The sequence below is a fragment of the Scyliorhinus canicula genome, chromosome 6, assembly GCF_902713615.1.
Source record: "Scyliorhinus canicula chromosome 6, sScyCan1.1, whole genome shotgun sequence".
Classification (NCBI taxonomy): Eukaryota; Metazoa; Chordata; class Chondrichthyes; order Carcharhiniformes; family Scyliorhinidae; genus Scyliorhinus; species Scyliorhinus canicula.
In genome coordinates, this window is record NC_052151.1 from 182,990,790 (window position 1) to 183,003,033 (window position 12,244).

The 12,244-nt window shown below is 50.1% G+C and overlaps 1 protein-coding gene across 1 annotated transcript in view; it reads right to left on the reverse strand.

The window, feature by feature from the left end:
- psen2 (presenilin 2) overlaps window positions 1-4,987 on the reverse strand; it is a 37,788-nt gene extending 32,801 nt beyond the window's left edge. The window contains exon 1 of the mRNA XM_038800595.1: window positions 4,774-4,987. The gene's annotated coding sequence lies outside the window, so the exon portion shown is untranslated. The remainder of the gene's footprint in view (window positions 1-4,773) is intronic.
- Window positions 4,988-12,244: the final 7,257 nt, after the last annotated feature.

Sequence of the window (12,244 nt, forward strand, 5' to 3'; positions counted from 1 at the left end):
CCCAGCAACCTTTTATACATCACAACATGCGTAATTCGTCCTCGTCCTCCCATGGGTCCACCCCTCCCGTTCACTCCATCGCCAACATCTTCAGGGGCTTAGGACATGACCCCGATCATCAGTCATGGCCGTATCAAAATCCACCCCCTCCCCCTATAATCAACCGGTGTATGTGTCCAGGTCCAGGACCTTCGCCAACACCTTCTTCACAAACTGTGCATCGTCACAGCTGGGGGCAAATATATTCACCAGCACATGTGTACAGCCTCCTACCTCCCACTCACCATCACAAATCTGCCCTCAGGATCCGCCACAATACTACCAGCCGAAAAGGCCACCCTCTTACTCACCAGCACAGCTACCCCCCTCGTCTCCATATCCAGCCCTGAATGAATCACCTACCCCGACCAACCTTTCCTCAACCCCGTTTGATTTGCAACTTTTAAATGAGTCTCTTTACATAAACGCCATGTCTGCCTTCAAGCTCTTTAGAGGAGGGACCTCTTGACCGGCCTATTCAGTCCCCTAACATTACACGTAATCAGCTTTGTTCCAGGCCTCCCTCCTCCAAATATATCAGCCATATCCACTGTTTAATGAGCTCCTCCAGGCCCACAGCCCTGCCCACCTCCCGGACCTCCTGAAGATGACGGCCCGTCATCCCCCTTAATCAATTGTGCCACATTAAAACCTTCCATGTCAGCAACCAATTCCCCCCCCCCCCCCCCCCCACCACCACCACCCCCCACCACCACCCTTCCCCCAACCCTTTCGCAGACCCCCTTATCAGCCAACAACCCTACATCTAACTTCCACTGCAGGTGCTGGGAACCCCTCTTTCCAAGCACAAGTCCACTAGGTGCAGCGCATAATCTGAGACCCCTCCCCCCAATGTACCACCAGCCACCAAGAAAAGCATCCCCTCCCAAGCATCCCCCGGGTCCGTCCACAACTCTACCCTCCATTTTGCTTCCGTTAATTAGCCTACCTGCTAGCAGGGTGACCCCAACCCGAGGCAACAGCGTCTTTCCTCCCAATGCTGGGAGGATAAGAAGTTACAACAGTCCTACTTTAACACAGATGACCAACTAAAGCCAGTAGGTATTATAAACAATGCCAAACATAATAACCTGACACAAACATAAAGAGTTTCCCTCCTTCCCAGAGTACAGCACCTCCAGTCCATTTCACAAGTGTATCCAACATTCTCATAAGTCCCCCAGTCCAAGGTCCCTTAGGAAGTTTCTTGCCTTCGCCGGCATATCGAAGTATCTCTGGGATGTGACTTTATTCCTGAATAGGACTACCTGGACCCTACTGAACCCGGCCAGTCGCTTGGCCAGCTCGGCTCCCAAATCCTGGTAAATGCAAACGGCATGACCTTCCCAGGTACACTCTTGTGTCTCCTTTGCCCAACATAGGATCCTCTCCTTGTCCAAGAAGCGATGTAGCCGCACAATGATCGCCCTCAGCATCTCTCCCGCTTTCGGCCTCCTCCTCAGCGACCTGTGATCCGATCCACTTCAGGAAGTTTGTCAAAGACCCCCCCCTCCCCCACCAGCTTCTCGAACATCCGAGCCACATATTTCATGGCCTGCGTTCCCTCGATCCCCTCAGGCAGCCCCAGGGTCCAGAGATTCTGCCTCTTCGAGCGATTCTTCAAGTCTTCCACCTTCTGCCATCATCAGCATTTCAGCTTCCAACGAGGCCAAACGGTCCTCATAGTCAGCCACCGACTCCTCCACTTTCTGGAGCGACGTATTCTGCGCCTCCAGCCTCTGCTCCACTTGCTCTCGGCTGCCATTGCCAAGTCTTCCGAGGCCTCCTTCCTCTACTCCTGGAATTTATCCATTAAAACTCTATTAGTAGCTCTGTTGACCATTGTGTGGGCAATGACACCACAGAGCTCTCCGCCATCGTTTCCTCCATCACACCTCGAGAGTTCTCCTGGTCCGACTATTGCCCTTTATTCGTTGCACTCCTCGTTTGGTAGGGCTTAGACATTCCATATTGAAGGAGACTGACTCGTTCTCACTCATTCTCACTGTTCCTTCACTATCCACCTCTGTAACACCCTGCAAAACGGGCAAAAAGGATCAAAATAAATCCAACCTTGGGCAGGAACCACCTAATGCACGACCATTCACTTCATGGCCACCACCCGAAGCCAGATATTTAGCAAATATTGCTCCGGGTACTTATCCAACTGTCTCTTGAATTCATTTATGCAATCGTTATCACTGCCTCCCTTACGTTCCAGTCCCCACATTCAGCATGCTCTATGCTTAAATCTTTTCATCCTCACTTGTCTGAGTTTCAGGCTATTTCCTATTGTTGTGGAATCATTTCTATGTCAGAGCACAGGAGGAGGTAATCTGGCCCATCATACCTGTGTCAGCTCTTCCTGAAAGCTACATAATTAGGCCCAGCCCTCCACTCTTTCCTTATAAACCTTGAAATATTTTGCTTTTGAAACATTTATCCAATTCTTTATTGCTACCTGATCAGCTTCCACCACCCTTTCAGCCAAATCGTAACAACTCACTCCTGGTCCCCTCCCCCACCGGGTTCTTCTGTCAATTATCTTTAATCTGTGTCCTCTGTTTACAGACAATAATAATAATAATCTTTATTATTGTCACAAGTAGGCTTACATTAATACTTCAATTAAGTTACTGTGAAACCCCTAGTCGCCACATTGCAGCACCTGTTCGGGGTACACAGAGGGAGAATTCAGAATGTCCAATTCACCGAACAGAACATCTTTCAGGACTTGTGAGAGTAAACCGGAGCACCTGGAGGAAACCCACGCAGACACAGGGAGAACTGGGCAGCACGGTAGCATTGTGGATAGCACAATTGCTTCACAGCTCCAGGGTCCCAGGTTCGATTCTGGCTTGGGTCACTGTCTGTGCGGAGTCTGCACATTCTCCCCGTGTCTGCGTGGGTTTCCTCCGGGTGCTCCGGTTTCCTCCCACAGCCCAAAGATGTGCAGGTTAGGTGGATTGGCCATGCTAAATTGCCTGTAGTGTCCTAAATTGCCCTTAGTGTTGGGTGGAGTTACTGGGTTATGGGGATAGGGTGGAGGTGTTGACCTTAGGTAGGGTGCTCTTTCCAAGAGCCGGTGCAGACTCGATGGGCCGAATGGCCTCCTTCTGAACTGTAAATTCTATGAACTTGCAGACTCCACACAGACAGTGTCCCAAGCCGTAAATTGAACCTGGGACCCTGGGACCCTGGCGCTGTGAAGCAAGACTCACAAGTCCCGAAAGACATGCGGTTCGGTGAATTGGACATTCTGAATTCTCCCTCAGTGTACCTGAACAGGCTCCGGAATGTGGCGACGAGGGTTTTCACAGTAACTTCATTGCAGTGTTAAAGACTAGGGGCTTTTCACAGTAACTTCATTTGAAGCCTACTCGTGACAATAAGCGATTTTCATTTTCATGTAAGCCTACTTGTGACAATAATAAAGATTATTATTATTGTCTGTGAAGCAACAGTGCTAACCACTGTGCTATCATGTTGCCCACAAATCTTCCCAGTGAAGAAACTTACTGTATCTAAATCCTTTATTTTGAACACCTGTCTTAAAGGTCTCCTTGACCTCCTCGATTTCAAGGACAGCAATTCTAGTTTCTTTGAATCAGTGACTGATTAACGTGTTAACTTTTAGCTTGGCTATTCTCAATATAAGAAGGAACCTCAACTCGCCCCCCACCCTCCACCCCCCCCCCTCCACCCCACCCCCCCCCACCCCACCCCCCCCCCTCCACCCCACCCCCACCCCCCCCCTCCCCTCCACCCCACCCCCACTACCCCACCCCCCTACCCCACCACCCCCCCTACCCCACCCCACCCCTACCCCACCCCACCCACCCCCCCCCCCCCCCCCTACCCCCCCCTACCCCCCCCCCCCCTACCCCCCCCCCTACCCCCCCCCCCCTACCCCCCCCTACCCCCCCCTACCCACCCCACCCCCTGAAGGTTTCATCGTGGGACCTTCCATCCCCACCACTGAGGTCCCAACACATCCATCCTCATGACAACTTCACCCTTCCCAATTTCCAACTAGCAATTCAAATAACCCTTCATTCCCAAATTGAGCAATGTTTGACCACCAGTCAAAACATCTTAAAGCAACACCCCTGTGATTTTTCTCCTGGGATTTTTGTTTGCTGGCAGGGATTTAATATTTATTCCCTTCACTGTCCAGGACAATCAAGAGGAAGGGTTTGCAACCAAAATAAAAAAAATAGTCTGAAACGGTTAAGGTACCTCAACGTTAATTCCCCCACCTCACCTCTGTTGTGCAGAGAACATTCATTTCCAAAAAGATCATGACAGCCCCCAGTGAAAATCTGACCTCCAATCTGCTGTTCAAATCACTTACTACTGCAGAGACATCTTTGTTATTTGAATCATTCAATGTGCTTAAATTAACAGTCCGTGCTAACTACTGCATCATTCGACGAAGGCAGCAGAAAAATCAGTGACACACAAAAGGAATCACAGCCTGTAGCTCCCACGGGTAAACACTGTTTTTTTTAAACACAAGATTTAGGCCATCCCTGCAAACTCTGGCCCAGTTGCACAGGCTCCTGTCGGTTTTTTGTGTGTCTCCCACCCGCCGAAGGTGAGGAAGTGCGTACAAAATTAATCAAAAAACAGCCGACACTCGACTGAAGAGTCGACAACAAGCGCCGAGGCCACATCCCACCCTGCTCCCACCACCATCCCTGAAACCCCCCTCCCCCCCACTTCGTAACTTGCCTGCTGGGCTGCTGGTTTGTGAAGCTCAGAGAATATCTGTCAGAAAGCAGCCATTCCGCCGAGGGAGAGGCGGTGGAAGGGGGAAACAAAGCAGCTGATCCGATCAAACCAGAGGCAGAATCGGCTCCTTCCCACAAGCCCTACATCTCATGAGACTTGTACGTTGCTTAGCCGCGGGTGTGAGGCCAACCCCCATCAGCTGGCAGCAACTGTGCAAACGCTGCAGCCCTGCACGGCAGCTCGGCTTTAATGCACCAACTCGATTTTAAATCCTTCCCCCATCTGGCCTTCCAAATTCCCGTGGGTTTAAAACCAGCCAACATGAACCAGACCAGCTGGTTGTGCGCAACCCCCCCCCCCCCCCCACCATCCCCCAAGTAGGTTTTGCCAGAAATGATTCTGTTTGTTCTCCACAATGCCAGACTGAGATTCTTTATAACGCCGTTGCTACACCACCGTCAACTTTCTCTTTTAATAATAATCTTTATTGTCACAAGTAGGCTGACATTCACACTGCAATGAAGTTACTGTGAAAAGCCCCTAGTCGCCACATTCTGGCGCCTGTTGGGGTACACTGAGGAGGGAATTCAGAATGTCCAATGCACCTAATAAGCACGTCTTTCGGGACTTGTGGGAGGAAACCAGAGCACCCGAAGGAAACACGCAGACACAGGGAGAATGTGCAGACTCCGCACCGACAGTGACCCAAGCCGAAAATCGAACCTGGGACCCTGCCTTGGGGCATTTCTTTATTCCACCTTTTACAGGATAACGCCAGACAATGGTTCCAGGGATGAGGACCTTCAGTAAAATAGATTGGAGAAGTTAGGGCTGTTTTCCTCGAAGAGAAGACTGAGAGATTTGGAGGTGTTCAAAATCATGAGGGATCGGGACAGAGAAGCGAGAGAATTTGTACCCACTCGTGATAGGATCCAGAACGAGAGGGCACAGGTTTAAAGTAATGGGGGGGGGGAAAGCAAAAGTGATCTGGAGAAAAATAACTTTCTCATGCAGCGAATCATAGAATTCTACAGTACAGAAGGAAGTCATTTGGCTGATGGAGTCTGCACCGACCCTCCCATGTTGAGGTCTGGGATGTACTGCCTGAGAGTGTAGCTTCAATCAAAACATTCGAAAGGGACTGTTATCTGAAAAGGGTTACAGGAAAAGGGCAGGAGAGTGAATTGATCATTTCAAAAGACAGCGCAGACACACTGGGTCAAATGGCCTCCTTCTGTGCTGTAACTATTCTGTAATTCTGTCAGAATTATAGTGTTCAGCCTAACCAGTCCATATTGGTGTTTGCCCTCCACACGACCAGTATCCTAATTCCTATGTGCTTGCCCTGCCCCCATTATTCTGCTTTCTTTTAACCATCTATCTAGGCTTTTCATTACTGTTTTAGTGCTGTGCACAAATTGGCTGCTAGGTTTCAAAATAAAGAGCTTGGATTTATACAACACCAATAGCATACAAAAACATCCCAAAAGCACTTCAGGAGCATTATCAAACAAAAACCTGTCACCGGGGGGCGCCGATAGAGTTGGAGGAGCTAGTCAGGGGGATCGGGCAAATGCAGTCAGGTAAGGCCCCGGGGCCGGACGGGTTCCCGGCAGAATTTTACAAAAAATATGCGGACCTGGTGGGTCCCCTGCTGGTGCGAACTTTCAATGAGGCGTGGGAGGGGGGGGCTTTGCCCCCGACGATGTCGCGGGCACTGATCTCTTTGATCCTAAAACGGGATAAGGACCCCTTGCAGTGCGGATCATATAGGCCTATTTCACTCCTTAACGTAGACGCTAAGTTGCTGGCGAAGATCCTGGCTACCAGGATAGAGGATTGTGTGCCAGAGGTAATTCATGAAGATCAGACAGGGTTTGTCAAGGGGCGGCAGCTCAACACGAATGTGCGGAGACTGCTCAATGTTATCATGATGCCGGCAGTGGAGGGGGAGGCGGAGATAGTGGTGGCGCTGGATGCAGAGAAGGCGTTTGATAGAGTTGAGTGGGGGTACCTATGGGAGGTGCTGGAGAGGTTTGGATTTGGGGAGGGATTCATCAAATGGGTGAGGCTGCTTTACGCGGTGCCGATGGCGAGTGTAGTCACAAATGGAAGGAGATCGGAGTATTTTAGGCTTTATCGTGGGACCAGGCAGGGGTGTCCCCTGTCCCCCCTGCTCTTTGCACTGGCGATTGAACCGCTGGCCATGGCGTTGAGGGAGTCAGGGAAGTGGAGGGGTCTGGTGCGGGGTGGGGAGGAGCACCGGGTATCGCTGTATGCAGACGACCTGCTGTTATATGTGGCGGACCCAGAGGGGGGAATGCCAGGGGTGATGGAGCTGTTAGCGGAATTTGGGGGCTTCTCGGCCTATAAGCTGAACTTAGGAAAGAGCGAGGTATTTGTAGTGCACCCGGGAGATCAGGAGGAGGGAATTGGGAGGCTCCCCTTCAGGAGGGCAGTGAAGAGTTTCAGGTACCTGGGGGTGCAGGTGGCCAGGAGTTGGGGGGCTCTTCATAAGCTTAACTTCACCAGACTAGTGGAACAGATGGAGGAGGAATTTAAAAGGTGGGACATGGTGCCGCTATCGCTGGCGGGCAGAGTGCAATCCGTCAAAATGACGGTTCTCCCGAGGTTCTTGTTCCTCTTCCAGTGCTTGCCCATCTTTATCCCTAGGGCCTTTTTTAAAAGGGTGACCAGCAGCATTATGGGATTTGTTTGGGCGCATGGCACCCCGAGGGTGAAGAGGGTCTTCTTGGAGCGGAGTAGGGATGGGGGGGGGCTGGCGTTGCCCAACCTCTCGGGGTATTACTGGGCGGCCAACGTGTCGATGGTGCGTAAGTGGGTGATGGAGGGGGAGGGGGCAGCATGGAAACGGATGGAGAGAGCGTCCTGTGGGGATACAAGCCTGGGGGCCCTGGTAACGGCGCCGTGGCCGCTCCCTCCCACGAGGTATACCACGAGTCCGGTGGTGGCGGCTACCCTCAAGATTTGGGGGCAGTGGAGGCGACATAGGGGAGAAGTGGGGGGCTCGATGGAGGCTCCGTTAAGGGGGAACCATAGGTTCGTCCCGGGGAACATGGATGGGGGATTTCGGGGATGGTATAGAGCGGGCATTAGACAGCTGAAGGACCTGTTTATCGACGGAAAGTTTGCGAGCCTGGGGGAGTTGGAAGAGAAATTTGGGCTCCCGCCGGGAAACATGTTTAGATATCTGCAGGTAAAGGCATTTGCTAGGCGGCAGGCGGAGGGATTCCCTGCGCTCCCCGCGAAGGGGGTGAGTGACAGGGTGCTCTCGGGGGTCTGGGTCGGGGAGGGGAAGATATCCGATATCTACAAGCTTATGCAGGAGAAGGAAGAGGCGTCAGTAGAGGAGCTGAAAACGAAGTGGGAGGGGGAACTGGGGGAACAGATCAAAGACGGGACATGGGCTGATGCCCTGGAGAGGGTAAATTCTTCCTCCTCGTGTGCGCGGCTTAGCCTCATCCAATTCAAGGTGCTGCATAGGGCCCACATGACTATGACGAGGATGAATAGGTTCTTTGGGGGTGAAGATAGGTGTGCCAGGTGCTCGGGGAGTCCAGCGAACCATGCCCATATGTTCTGGGCATGCCCGGCATTGGAGGAGTTCTGGAAGGGGGTGGCGAGGACGGTGTCAAGGGTGGTGGGATCCAGGGTCAAGCCAGGATGGGGACTCGCGATCTTTGGGGTTGGGGTAGAGCCGGGAGTGCAGGAGGCGAAAGAGGCCGGTGTGCTGGCCTTTGCGTCCCTAGTAGCCCGGCGAAGGATTTTGCTACAGTGGAAGGACGCGAGGCCCCCAAGCGTGGAGACCTGGATCAATGACATGGCGGGCTTTATTAAGCTTGAGAAGGTTAAATTCGCCCTGAGAGGATCGGTGCAAGGGTTCTTTAAACGGTGGCAACCTTTCCTCGACTTTCTGGCTCAACGATAGGGTACTGGGACAGTAGCAGCAGCAACCTGGGGGGGGTGGGGGGGGGGGGGTGGGGGGGGGGGGGGGGCGTTGATTATGTTAGCTTATTTTATTTAAATTTGATTTATCTAATTTTAATTTATGGTTAAGTTCTCTTGTTTGGGGGGGGGGTGGGGGAATGTGATACATGTGATGTTACGGTATGGGGGGAATTGTGGGTGTTATGGGGCTGTTAGTTGCATATTACTGCTCTTTGCTATACTTTTTGTTATATTTTCTGCAAAAAATTCCAATAAAAAAAAAAAACCTGTCACCAGGACCCAACGTCACAAAAAAAGAACAAAGAAAAGTACAGCACAGGAACAGCATATCGGCCTTCCAAGCCTGCGCCGACGATGCTGCCCGTCTAAACTAAAATCTTCTACACTTCCTGGGTCCTTATCCCTCTATTCCCATCCTATTCATGTATTTGTCAACATGCCCCTTAAACGTCACTATCGTCCCTGCTTCCACCACCTCCTCCGGCAGCGAGTTCCAGACACCCACTACCCTCTGTGTAAAAAAACTTACCTCGTACATCTCCTCTAAACCTTGCCCCTCGCACTTAAACCTATGCCCCTAGTAACTGACCCCTTTACCCTGGTAAAAAGTCTCTGACTATCCACTCTGTCTATGCCCCTCATAATTTTATAGACCTCTATCAGGTCTCCCCACAACCTCCTTTGTTCCAGTAAGAACAAACAGTTTATTCAACCTCTCCTCATAGCTAATGCCCTCCATATCAGACAATATCTAGGTAAATCTCTTCTGCACCCTCTCTAAAGCCTCCACATCTTTCTGGTAGTGCGTGACCAGAATTGAACACTATACTCCAAGTGTGGCCTAACTATGGTTTTATACAGCTGATGTATGGATAGTCCAGTTCAGTTTCTGATCAATGGTAACCCCCAGGATGTTGATTGTGGTGGATTTGGTAACGCCATTGAATGTCACAAAATATTAGGGATACAAGATTAAACTCTTGGTCAGAGGTATGTTTGAAGAAAGACGAGACGGTTTAGGGACCAAATTCTATGGATTAGGCAGCTGAAGGTACAGCTGCCAATGGTGGAGTGATTAAAATAGATGGTGTACAAGAGGCCATAATTGGAACAACACCAACATCAGATCCATTCCCGTACTGCCCTCTCTGCATTGGACATAACTAATGTAATTGTTTCTCCGGCACCCAAATGTATATGTACCTCCCCAGTTTCCACACTCCCCCCCCCCCCCCTCAAACAGATGCCTATTTATATGTGTTAAAAATAATATTGCTAACTGTACAGAGTTGCTGTTGTTGAGCTAGTGCACAAAAGAAAAGAGGTCATAATTGGACGAGAGCAGAGATCTTAGAGAATTCAAAGGCTGGGGGTAGTTGCAGAAATTTGGATAGGCAAGGGATGGAGTAATTTGAACACAAGCTGAGAATTTTAAGGTCAAGGTCTTCTTTAAACATGAGCCAATGTTGGTTAATGATCACAGGGCTGATGGGTGGACATGCTTAGTATAAATTAGGGCAGCAGAGTTTTGTATGAGCTGAAGATTACAGAGGGTACAATGTAGGAGACTGGCCAGAATAGTTGGGTCGGATGAGCTGAAGATTACAGAGAATATAATGTGGGAGTCTGGCCAGAATAGTTGAGTCTAAGGGTAAAAAATGCACTCTTGAGGATTTCAGAAGCAAATGAACTGAGACATGGGACGCGATCTAACAGAAAACAAAAAGATTCCATACTGGGCAAGATTAGAGGGGTCGTCCCCGGCGATTGTAGCTGACCTTTTTTCTTCTTTTTGGGCCTCAACAGGGAACGCCCCATTAAGGCCACACTCAGTCTCATTTCCTACACTGAGGAATTCTGCTCATCATTGCAGGAAGGTATCGGGGCCCCTGGACCTTCCCCTCCAATGGCTCAACTCACCTGTTTTGGGGGAGGGGGGTCCTTGATCCCTCCTACACCCCACCTCATAAGAGCAAGGCACTCCCGGGCCCAATCACCGATGTGGGCAAACAAAATGCCACCTGAAAATCTTGGCACTGCCACCCTGCCCAGATAGGGGCCTCCAATCGGCAGGAAACTGTTCTGCCCAGTCCCCGTTTATGGGAATCAGTGCTAAACGCCGCCTGGCTAGGGTCTCCTCGGCAAGGCCAGTAGATCCTAGACACTAGTTCGATCTGGCGTCAGCAGAGCAGAGTACCCAATTATTTTTTTCCAATTAAGGGGCAATTTTAGCGTGGCCAATCCACCTACCCTGCATATCTTTGGGTTGTGGTGGTGAAATCCATGCAAACACAGGGAGAATGGGCAAACACCACACGGACCGTGACCCAGAGCTGGGATAGAACCATAGAACTCGGCCACACGTTAGCAGAGTTAAGTAAGCTTTTAAGCTCACTTTGCAAATCTGGGTTCCACCCATTGTTGGTGGGATCCAAATCCGACATCTCGTGGGATCTTGTCAGATTGCGTGAGGCATAACGAACCCAGACGAGGCCATCTACCATCAGCATACCGTCCAGATTCCAGTAGGACGTGGCCGGTAAATCGTAGCCAAGGTTGCAGATAGATAGACCATGTTATAGAGATGAAAGTAGACAATCTTGATGAAGCAGTTACGAGGTCAGAAGCTCATCTTATGCTAAAATAGGACACCAAGGTTGCAAATGATCTGGTTCAGCTTCAGTTAGCGATCTAAGTGGCAGAGAGCAAAGGCAAATGTTTCAGACTTCCCAATATTTGGTTGGAGGAAGTTTCCACTACTAGATGTTTGACAAGCAATTAAAAGAATTTAGAAGTAATGGAGTCATCAAGAGGATTAGGGTTAGTCGGCATCAATGAACCTGATGTCATGTTTTTGGACGATGTTGTCAAAAGGCAGTACGCTTCTTTTGATTAAAACCCATGAGGGGATTAGGTTTGCCTAAGCAGAGATCTTGGAGAATTCATAGGCTGGAGGCAGTTGTTGAGATTTAGATAGGCAAGGGCATGGGTGCATTTGAAAACAGGGAATGAGAATTTTAAAGGTCAAGGTGTTGTTTAAACAGGAACCAATGTTGGTCAATGAGCAGGCAGCGCGGTGGCCCAGTGGTTAGCCCTGCTGCCTCACAGTGCCAAGGTCCGATCCCGACTCTGGGTCAATGTCCATGGAGTTTTCACATTCTTCCCATGTTTGCATGGGTTTCGCCCCCATAACCCAAAGATGTGCAGTGTAGGTGAATTGGCCACGCTAAATTGCTCCTTAATTGGAGAAAAAGAATTGGGTGCTCTAAATTTATTCATTTTTTTACATGTTGGTCAATGATCATACAATGGGCTACTTTTTACAGCATACAAACAATAGAAACCCAAATAATAGGAATCTTGATAAATGAAATAATTTTGTCACCCATGTTGACCACACTTCAGGCACATTCTGTGGAAGACCTCAAGCATACTGACAAACACCATGTGCTTCCTCAGAGCACAGACCAGGCTTCAGAAGAAAGGCAGGCAGCCAGAGCAA